A 12,682-nucleotide genomic window follows, 5' to 3' on the forward strand; every position below is an offset into this window, starting at 1 on the left:
CATAACTTCTACTGCTCAGGCTCTCCGACTTCCAGAAATCAACTTACTGCCCTTGGGATGTCTCTGTTGGCCATCCCTGACCAGTCACATCCCACATTGTGCCACAGAGTACCAAGAACTACTTCAGTAACAGTGTTCGCATGGTTGTTCTGATGGCTTATCACAGTGGTGGCACCCTGCGTCCAGAGGCCACACGCGGCCCATCTGGGTTCTGAGTGCGGCCAATGAGACATTCCGCTGACCGTTGCCCAGGCACAGAGTTACCACATTCAACTGATTTCCGCCCATGTGTTTTTTTTTCCTATCGGTGTGGCTGAAGTGATTCACAGGTAAAGCGAGGGCGAGTGAAGTGCGTGCTGATTGCTCCCAACATTGACCGTGAGAGCCGTGCTTTCAAACTGTGACTATTTCTCTTGTTTTTTTACCATTTGAAGTTGGTGACAGTTCTATTAATATGTGAATGATTAAGCATTTTCTATAAATCTTTATGAAATGTTTGGTGTGTATTAAATGTATTCAATCTTATTCATAGGGTCACAGTCAGCGAACAAGCCTGACTTCAATCTTGCGGCCCACTCACGAGCCTGGGTCGCCCATCACCGGGCGCACTTTCAGTTCCGTTGTGTACGAAGGTTGTTGTTCTTAGCCAAGGTAGGGATGAAAGAATTACAACTAGATTAAGAAGGTTTTGGAGACGGTGGGGTGGGGGGGGGGGGAATAAAATCACACAGTGCTTGAACTCTCAAAGATTCTTCAGGAACGCCAACGCACGTTGGCATCGGGTGAGCATAACATCAGGCTTGGTTGCCGCACTGGCTGGCTCCATTGATCTGCCAACTCTCTGATACTCAGAAGATCCCAACATAAGAGCTGGGAATTCAGCGACTGAATGGCAGAGGTCAATCTGCTGATTTATGGGCCGGGTGCAGAGTCTCCTTGTTTTTCAATCAAAACACACTCTTGGGACTTCAGATTGATAATAATGCACCAGAGACAGCAGGCTCTGAGAGAGATTTATAACCCACGTGAATTCAGAGGAGGCGTCACCACCACCGGTAGAGTTGGCTGCCAGCACAATCTCCCGTGGTCCTCTAAAAAGACTTTTGCAAGTAATGGCAGTGATTGCTAAGTGATATAATACATATGTGAGCTATCACCTTTGATCTTGGGGAGGGTGGTAAAATAAATTACTAAACACTAACCACAGAATAAAGAGAATAGGAAAGTCAGTTGTAATCTCATTGAGAGGTTTGTGTTATGTCATAAATTACATGAGTAAAGCACAAGTGATTTATTACTTGTCATCCAAACCCTGAAATTAATATACAGCCTACAAATCATCCTATGTTACATCTTAAGTACATATTGTTCATTATAAATGGTGATAGGTTGGTTCCTGACTGCTGGTGACTCACTGTCTTGTTGCAAAATGATGTACGTGGGACAGACGGAAGGCGAATGTTGCAAGAATAAATTTCCTCCTTAATTCTCCGAGCTTGTGCTGAAGAGAAGAAAGAACTTGCACTCTCACCACCTCGCAGCATCCCAAACCATTTTACAGCCAATGCAAGTACTTTTCGAAGTGTAGTCACTGGGCGAAATTCTCCGACCCACCGCAGGGTCGGAGAATCGCCCGGGGCCGGCGTAAATCCCACCCCCGTCGTGGCCGGAATTCTCCGCCACCCGGGAATTGGCGGGGGCGGGAACCACGCCGCGCCGATTGGCGTGCCCCCCGCGGCGATTCTCCGGCCCGCGATGGGGATTGGCGGCGCGAGTGGGCCCCCGGGGTCCTGGGGGGGCACGGGGCGATCGGACCCTGGGGGGTGCCCCCATGGTGGCCTGGCCTGCGATCGGGGTCCACCGATCGGCGGGCGGGCCAGTGCCGTGGGGGGCACTCGTTTTCTTCCGCCGCCGCGGCCTCCACCATGGCGGAGGCGGAAGAGAACCCCCTACCGCGCATGCGCCAGTGGTGACGTCAGCGGCCGCTGCGCTCCAGCGCATGCGCGAACCGGCGAAGGCCTTTCGGCCAGCCCCGACACCGGGCGGCAGGCGTTAAAGGCCGTTGGCGCCGGTTTTGGAGAATTCTGCACCTTTGGGGAGGCCCGACGCCGGAGTGGTTGGCACCACTCCGCTATGCCGGGACCCCCCGCCCCGCCGGGTAGGGGAGAATCACGGCCACTGTTGCCATGTACGAAATGCAGGAGCCAATTTGTGTTCAGCAAACTCCTGCAAACGGCGACGTGATAAATGACCAAATAACCTGTTTTTTGTGATGGTGGTTGAGGGGTAAATATTGTCCAGGGCAAGGAGGGGAACCCCCCTGCTAGTTCTTGAAATAGCGCACGGGATCTTTTACGCACCATGCAATGGACACTGACGTGATGAAGACGTTTGACTGCATTAAACCGGGGATTCAGACCTTGGATTTGACAGACACCCAGGACAGGTTGGACACCTACACAGGAGAACCGTTAGATATCGCAGGTACCATTATCACTCTGGTTGTATTATCCAAAAGTACCTTGACCATATTTGGATCTTGCAGAGTGCGAGCTCCCCCGATACTTAACAATACTTGGCTTTGTATAAGCAGAAAGGGCCAGTAAGGCTCCGACTAGGGAAGGCTAGGAATCGACTGGAGATGGGGGTAATAGATTGTTGTAAAGTAGGCTTTCATTTCATCCAAACTCGGTGTGGATTGTTCGATGTCCTTATAAAAGGACCCTTGCAGAACTTTTCTCTTCCCATTTCCAGGCCTCTTTATGCATCTCCATCATCAAAAACATCACTGGCTAAGGCATGCAGTTAATTTATCGGGAAAACTTGCAGTGGATTACCAGGAAAGTCTCTCGCCAGTACAAATTTTATAGAGAATGTGTCAAGGCCAGTGGATAAATAGGTGCACAGTGAAGATCTGATAACTCACCAACAGAGAGACTGCAAATGAGCAATGGTCAGCCTCACAAGTGAAGATATTTATCACATCTCACTGGCGCCCATAATGTGATACTATATATTCAAAATATATTTTAAAAAATGAATCTGTAGCTTTACATGCATAAACCCAACAAAAATATAACCCACAGAGGAAGCTGGAAATGCGCAGATCTGCCAGCATCTATCAGCAGACACACAGAGACACACAGAGACACACCGAGACGTACAGAGACACATCGAGACGTACAGAGACACACAGAGACATACAGAGACACACAGAGACATACAGAGACACACAGAGACGTACAGAGACACACCGAGACATACAGAGACACACCGAGACGTACAGAGACACACCGAGATGTAGAGACACACAGAGGCGTACAGAGACACACCGAGACGTACAGAGACACACCGAGACGTACAGAGACACACCGAGACGTACAGAGACACACCGAGACGTACAGAGATACACCGAGACGTACAGAGACACACCGAGACGTACAGAGACACACCGAGACGTACAGAGACACACCGAGACGTACAGAGACACACAGAGGCGCACAGAGACACACCGAGACGTACAGAGACACACCGAGACATACAGAGACACACCGAGACATACAGAGACACACCGAGACGTACAGAGACACACCGAGACACACAGAGACACACCGAGACGTACAGAGACACACCGAGACGTACAGAGACACACCGAGACGCACAGAGACACACAGAGACACACCGAGACGTACAGAGACACACCGAGACGTACAGAAACACGCCGAGACGTACAGAGACACTCCGAGACGTACAGAGACACACAGAGGCGTACAGAGACACACCGAGACGCACAGAGACACACAGAGACACACCGAGACGTACAGAGACACACCGAGACGCACAGAGACACACAGAGACACACCGAGATGTACAGAGACACACAGAGGCGTACAGAGACATACCGAGACGTACAGAGACACACCGAGACGTACAGAGACACACAGAGACGTACAGAGACACACCGAGACATACAGAGACACACCGAGACACACAGAGACACACAGAGACACACAGAGACACAGAGACACACCGAGACACACAGAGACACACAGAGACACACAGAGACACACCGAGACACACCGAGACACACAGAGACATACAGAGACACACAGAGACACACCGAGACACACAGAGACGCACAGAGACACACAGAGACACACCGAGACACACAGAGACGCACAGAGACACACAGAGACACACCGAGACGCACAGAGACACACCGAGACACACAGAGACACACAGAGACGTACAGAGACACACCGAGACACACCGAGACACACAGAGACACACAGAGACACAGAGACACACAGAGACACTCAGAGACACACCGAGACGCACAGAGACACACAGAGACACACAGAGACACACAGAGACACACAGAGACACACAGAGACATACAGAGACACACAGAGACACACAGAGACACACAGAGACATACAGAGACACACAGAGACACACAGAGACGTACAGAGACACACCGAGACGTACAGAGACACACCGAGGCGTACAGAGACACAGAGACATACAGAGACACACCGAGACGTACAGAGACACACCGAGACATACAGAGACACACCGAGACGTACAGAGACACACAGAGACACACAGAGACACACAGAGACACACCGAGACGTACAGAGACACACCGAGACGTACAGAGACACACCGAGACGTACAGAGACACACCGAGACGTACAGAGACACACCGAGACATACAGAGACACACCGAGACACACAGAGACACACCGAGACGTACAGAGACACACAGAGGCGCACAGAGACACACCGAGACACACAGAGACACACCGAGACATACAGAGACACACAGAGACACACAGAGACACACCGAGACACACAGAGACGCACAGAGACACACCGAGACGTACAGAGACACACAGAGGCGTACAGAGACACACCGAGACATACAGAGACACACCGAGACACACCGAGACACACAGAGACACACAGAGACACACCGAGACGTACAGAGACACACCGAGACGCACAGAGACACACCGAGACATACAGAGACACACCGAGACACACAGAGACATACAGAGACACACCGAGACACACCGAGACATACAGAGACACACCGAGACATACAGAGACACACCGAGACATACAGAGACACACCGAGACGTACAGAGACACACCGAGACATACAGAGACACACAGAGACACACAGAGACACACAGAGACACACCGAGACGTACAGAGACACACCGAGACGCACAGAGACACACCGAGACGTACAGAGACACACCGAGACGTACAGAGACACACCGAGACGTACAGAGACACACCGAGACGTACAGAGACACACCGAGACGTACAGAGACACACCGAGACGTACAGAGACACACCGAGACGTACAGAGACACACCGAGACGTACAGAGACACACAGAGACACACAGAGACACACCGAGACACACCGAGACGTACAGAGACACACCGAGACGTACAGAGACACACCGAGACGTACAGAGACACACCGAGACACACAGAGACACACAGAGGCGTACAGAGACACACCGAGACGTACAGAGACACACCGAGACGTACAGAGACACACAGAGGCGTACAGAGACACACCGAGACGTACAGAGACACACAGAGGCGCACAGAGACACACCGAGACGTACAGAGACACACCGAGACGTACAGAGACACACCGAGACGTACAGAGACACACCGAGACGTACAGAGACACACCGAGACATACAGAGACACACCGAGACACACAGAGACACACCGAGACGTACAGAGACACACAGAGGCGCACAGAGACACACCGAGACATACAGAGACACACAGAGACACACCGAGACACACAGAGACACACAGAGACACACCGAGACGCACAGAGACACACAGAGACATACAGAGACACACCGAGACACACAGAGACACACAGAGACACACCGAGACGCACAGAGACACACAGAGACATACAGAGACACACCGAGATGCACAGAGACACACAGAGACATACAGAGACACACCGAGACGCACAGAGACACACCGAGACGTACAGAGACACACAGAGGCGTACAGAGACACACCGAGACATACAGAGACACACCGAGACACACCGAGACACACAGAGACACACAGAGACACACCGAGACGTACAGAGACACACCGAGACGCACAGAGACACACCGAGACATACAGAGACACACCGAGACACACAGAGACACACCGAGACACACAGAGACACACCGAGACACACAGAGACACACCGAGATATACAGAGACACACCGAGACATACAGAGACACACCGAGACATACAGAGACACACCGAGACATACAGAGACACACCGAGACGTACAGAGACACACCGAGACGCACAGAGACACACCGAGACATACAGAGACACACAGAGACACACAGAGACACACAGAGACACACCGAGACGTACAGAGACACACCGAGACGCACAGAGACACACCGAGACGTACAGAGACACACCGAGACGTACAGAAACACACCGAGACGTACAGAGACACACCGAGACGTACAGAGACACACCGAGACGTACAGAGACACACCGAGACGTACAGAGACACACCGAGACGTACAGAGACACACCGAGACGTACAGAGACACACAGAGACACACAGAGACACACCGAGACACACCGAGACGTACAGAGACACACCGAGACGTACAGAGACACACCGAGACGTACAGAGACACACCGAGACGTACAGAGACACACAGAGACACACAGAGACACACAGAGACACACAGAGGCGTACAGAGACACACCGAGACGTACAGAGACACACCGAGACGTACAGAGACACACAGAGGCGTACAGAGACACACCGAGACGTACAGAGACACACAGAGACGTACAGAGACACACAGAGACGTACAGAGACACACAGAGGCGTACAGAGACACACCGAGACACACAGAGATGTACAGAGACACACAGAGACACACAGAGATGTACAGAGACACAGAGAGACACACAGAGACACACAGAGACACACAGAGACACACAGAGACACACAGAGATGTACAGAGACACACAGAGACACACAGAGACACACAGAGACACACAGAGGCGTACAGAGACACACCGAGACACACAGAGACACACAGAGACACACAGAGACACACAGAGACACACAGAGACACACCGAGACATACAGAGACACACAGAGACACACAGAGACACACAGAGACACACCGAGACACACAGAGACACACAGAGACATACAGAGACACACAGAGACACACCGAGACACACAGAGACACACAGAGACACACAGAGACACACAGAGACACAGAGAGACACACAGAGACAACACAGAGACACACAGAGACACACAGAGACACAGAGACACAGAGACACACAGAGACACACAGAGACACAGAGACACACAGAGACACACAGAGACACACAGAGACACAGAGAAACTCAGAGACACACAGAGACACACAGAGACATACAGAGACACACAGAGACACACAGAGACATACAGAGACACACACAGAGACATACAGAGACACACAGAGACACACAGAGACACACCGAGACACACAGAGACACACAGAGACACACAGAGACACAGAGAGACACACCGAGACACACAGAGACATACAGAGACACACCGAGACCTACAGAGACACACCGAGACGCACAGAGACACACAGAGACACGCCGAGACACACCGAGACGCACAGAGACACACAGAGACCACAGAGACACACAGAGACACACAGAGACACACAGAGACACACAGAGACATACAGAGACACACAGAGACACACCGAGACACACAGAGACACACAGAGACACACAGAGACACACAGAGACACACCGAGACACACCGAGACACACAGAGACACACAGAGACACACAGAGACACACAGAGACACACAGAGACACACAGAGACACACAGAGACACACAGAGACACACAGAGACACACAGAGACACACAGAGACACACAGAGACACACAGAGACACACAGAGACATACAGAGACATACAGAGACACACAGAGACACACAGAGACACACAGAGACACACAGAGACACACAGACACACCGAGACACACAGAGACACACCGAGACACACAGAGACACACAGAGACACACAGAGACACACAGAGACACACAGAGACATACAGAGACACACAGAGACATACAGAGACACACAGAGACACACAGAGACATACAGAGACACACAGAGACATACAGAGACACACAGAGACACACAGAGACACAGAGACACACAGAGACACACAGAGACACACAGAGACATACAGAGACACAGAGACATACAGAGACACACAGAGACACACAGAGACATACAGAGACACACAGAGACATACAGAGACACCAGAGACTACAGGGACACACAGAGACACACAGAGACACAGAGAGACACAAGACACACAGAGACACACAGAGACACACAGAGACACACCGACACACAGAGATGTACAGAGACACACAGAGACACACAGAGACACACAGAGACACACAGAGATGTACAGAGACACACAGAGACACACAGAGACACACAGAGACACACAGAGACACACAGAGACACACAGAGATGTACAGAGACACACAGAGACACACCGAGACGTACAGAGACACACAGAGACACACAGAGACACACCGAGACGTACAGAGACACACAGAGACACACAGAGACACACGAGACACACAGAGACACACAGAGACACACAGAGACACACAGAGACGTACAGAGACACACAGAGACACACAGAGACACACAGAGACACACAGAGACACACAAGACACACAGAGACGTACAGACACACAGAGACACACAGAGACACACAGAGACACAGAGACACACAGAGACGTACAGAGACACACAGAGACACACAGAGACACACAGAGACACACAGAGACACACAGAGACGTACAGAGACACACAGAGACACACAGAGACACACAGAGACACACAGAGACACACAGAGACACACAGAGATACACAGAGACACACAGAGACGTACAGAGACACACAGAGACACACAGAGACACACAGAGACACAACCGTAGACGTACAGAGACACACAGAGACTACAGAGACACACAGATGACACCAGAGACCACACAGAGACAACAGAGACGTACAGAGACACACAGAGACGTACAGAGACACACAGAGACACACCGAGACGTACAGAGACACACAGAGACACACAGAGACACACAGAGACACACAGAGACACACAGAGACACACAGAGACGTACAGAGACACACAGAGACACACAGAGACACACAGAGACACACCGAGACGTACAGAGACACACAGAGACGTACAGAGACACACAGAGACACACAGAGACACACAGAGACGTACAGAGACACACAGAGACACACAGAGACACACAGAGACACACAGAGACGTACAGAGACACACAGAGACGTACAGAGACACACAGAGACACACAGAGACACACAGAGACGTACAGAGACACACAGAGACACACAGAGACACACAGAGACACACAGAGACGTACAGAGACACAAGAGACACACAGAGACACACGAGACACACAGAGACGTACAGAGACACACAGACACACACAGACACACAGAGACACACAGAGACACACAGAGACACACAGAGATACACAGAGACACACAGAGACACACAGAGACGTACAGAGACACACAGAGACACACAGAGACACACAGAGACACACAGAGACACACAGAGACACACAGAGACACACAGAGACGTACAGAGACACACCGAGACACACAGAGACACACCGAGACACACCGAACACACAGAGACTACACCGAGACACACAGAGACACACCGAGACATACAGAGACACAGAGAGAACACACCGAGACACACAGAGACACAGAGACACACAGAGACACTCAGAGACACACCGAGACATACAGAGACACACCGAGACGTACAGAGACCACAGAGACACACAGAGACACACCGATGACGTACAGAGACACACAGAGACACCCGAGAACGCACAGAGACACACCGAGGACGTACAGAGACACACAGAGACACACAGAGACACACAGAGACATACAGACACACCGAGACGCACAGAGACACACCGAGACACACAGAGACACACCGAGATATACAGAGACACACCGAGACACACAGAGACACACCGAGACATACAGAGACACACCGAGACACACAGAGACACACCGAGACACACAGAGACACACCGAGACATACAGAGACACACCGAGACACACAGAGACACACCGAGACATACAGAGACACACCGAGACACACACAGACACACCGAGACACACAGAGACACACCGAGACGTACAGAGACACACCGAGACATACAGAGACACACCGAGACACACAGAGACACACCGAGACGTACAGAGACACACCGAGACGTACAGAGACACACCGAGACGTACAGAGACACACCGAGACGTACAGAGACACACCGAGACGTACAGAGACACACCGAGACATACAGAGACACACCGAGACATACAGAGACACACAGAGATATACAGAGACACACCGAGACGTACAGAGACACACCGAGACATACAGAGACACACCGAGACGTACAGAGACACACCGAGACACACCGAGACACACCGAGACACACAGAGACACACCGAGACGCACAGAGACACACAGAGACACACCGAGATATACAGAGACACACCGAGACGTACAGAGACACACCGAGACGTACAGAGACACACCGAGATGTACAGAGACACACCGAGACACACAGAGACACACAGAGACACAGAGACACACAGAGACACACCGAGACACACAGAGACACACAGAGCACACAGAGACACACAGAGACACACAGAGACATACAGAGACATACAGAGACACAGAGACACACAGAGACACACAGAGACACACAGAGACACACAGAGACATACAGAGACACACAGAGACACACAGAGACACACAGAGACACACCGAGACACACAGAGACACAGAGACACACAGAGACACAGAGACACACAGAGACACACCGACACACAGACACACAGAGACACAGACACAGAGACACACAGACACAGAGACACAGAGACACACAGAGACCAGAGACACACAGAGACACACAGAGACACACAGAGACACAGAGACACAGAGACACACAGAGACACAGAGACACACAGAGACACACAGAGACACAGAGACACACAGAGACACAGAGACACACAGAGACACACAGAGACACACAGAGACACAGAGACACACAGAGACACACAGAGACACACAGAGACACAGAGACACACAGAGACACAGACACACAGAGACACACAGAGACACACAAGACACACAGAGACACACAGAGACACACAGAGACACACAGAGACACACAGAGACACACAGAGACGCACAGAGACACACCGAGACGCACAGAGACACACAGAGACACACACACACAGAGACACCAGAGACCACCGAGACACAGAGACACACAGAGACACAGAGACACACAGAGACACAGAGACACAGAGACACACAGAGACACACACACACAGAGACACACAGACACAGAGACACACAGAGACACAGAGACACACAGAGACACACAGAGACACACAGAGACACAGAGACACACAGAACACACAGAGACACACAGAGACACACGAGACCACACCGAGACACACAGAGACACACAGAGACACACAGAGACACACAGAGACACACAGAGACACACGAGACACAGAGACACAGAGACACACCGAGACATACAGAGACACACCGAGACATACAGAGACACACCGAGACATACAGAGACACACAGAGACACACAGAGACACACAGAGACACCGAGACATACAGAGACACACAGAGACACACAGAGACACACAGAGACACAGAGACACCGAGACACACAGAGACACACAGAGACACACAGAGACACAGAGACACACAGAGACACACCGAGACACACAGAGACACACAGAGACACACAGAGACACACAGAGACATACAGAGACACACAGAGACACACAGAGACACACCGAGACATACAGAGACACACCGAGACATACAGAGACACACCGAGACATACAGAGACACACAGAGACACACAGAGACACACAGAGACACACCGAGACATACAGAGACACACCGAGACATACAGAGACACACAGAGACACACAGAGACACACAGAGACACACCGAGACATACAGAGACACACAGAGACACACAGAGACACACAGAGACACACAGAGACATACAGAGACACACAGAGACACACGAGACACACAGAGACACACAGAGACACAGAGACACACAGAGACACACCGAGACACACAGAGACACACCGAGACACACAGAGACACACCGAGACATACAGAGACACACAGAGACACAGAGAGACACACAGAGACACACAGAGACACACAGAGACACACCGAGACGTACAGACACACCGAGACACACAGAGACACACCGAGACACACAGAGACACACAGAGACACACAGAGACACACAGAGACACACAGAGACACAGAGACACACAGAGACACACCGAGACACACAGAGACACAGAGACACACAGAGACACACCGAGACACACAGAGACACACCGAGACACGAGACACACACAGAGACACAGAGACACACCAGAGACACACAGAGACACACAGAGACACACAGAACACAGAGACACACCGAGACA

The 12,682-nt window shown here is 51.4% G+C and overlaps 1 long non-coding RNA gene across 1 annotated transcript in view; it reads left to right on the plus strand.

Moving 5' to 3' along the window:
• Positions 1-552: 552 nt before the first annotated feature.
• LOC119953599 overlaps positions 553-12,682 on the plus strand; it is an 82,653-nt gene continuing 70,523 nt past the window's right edge. Inside the window, exon 1 of the long non-coding RNA XR_005458053.1 lies at positions 553-651. This is a non-coding gene — a long non-coding RNA (uncharacterized LOC119953599). The remainder of the gene's footprint in view (positions 652-12,682) is intronic.

Source organism: Scyliorhinus canicula, chromosome 18 (assembly GCF_902713615.1).
Source record: "Scyliorhinus canicula chromosome 18, sScyCan1.1, whole genome shotgun sequence".
In the NCBI taxonomy this organism is placed as follows: Eukaryota; Metazoa; Chordata; class Chondrichthyes; order Carcharhiniformes; family Scyliorhinidae; genus Scyliorhinus; species Scyliorhinus canicula.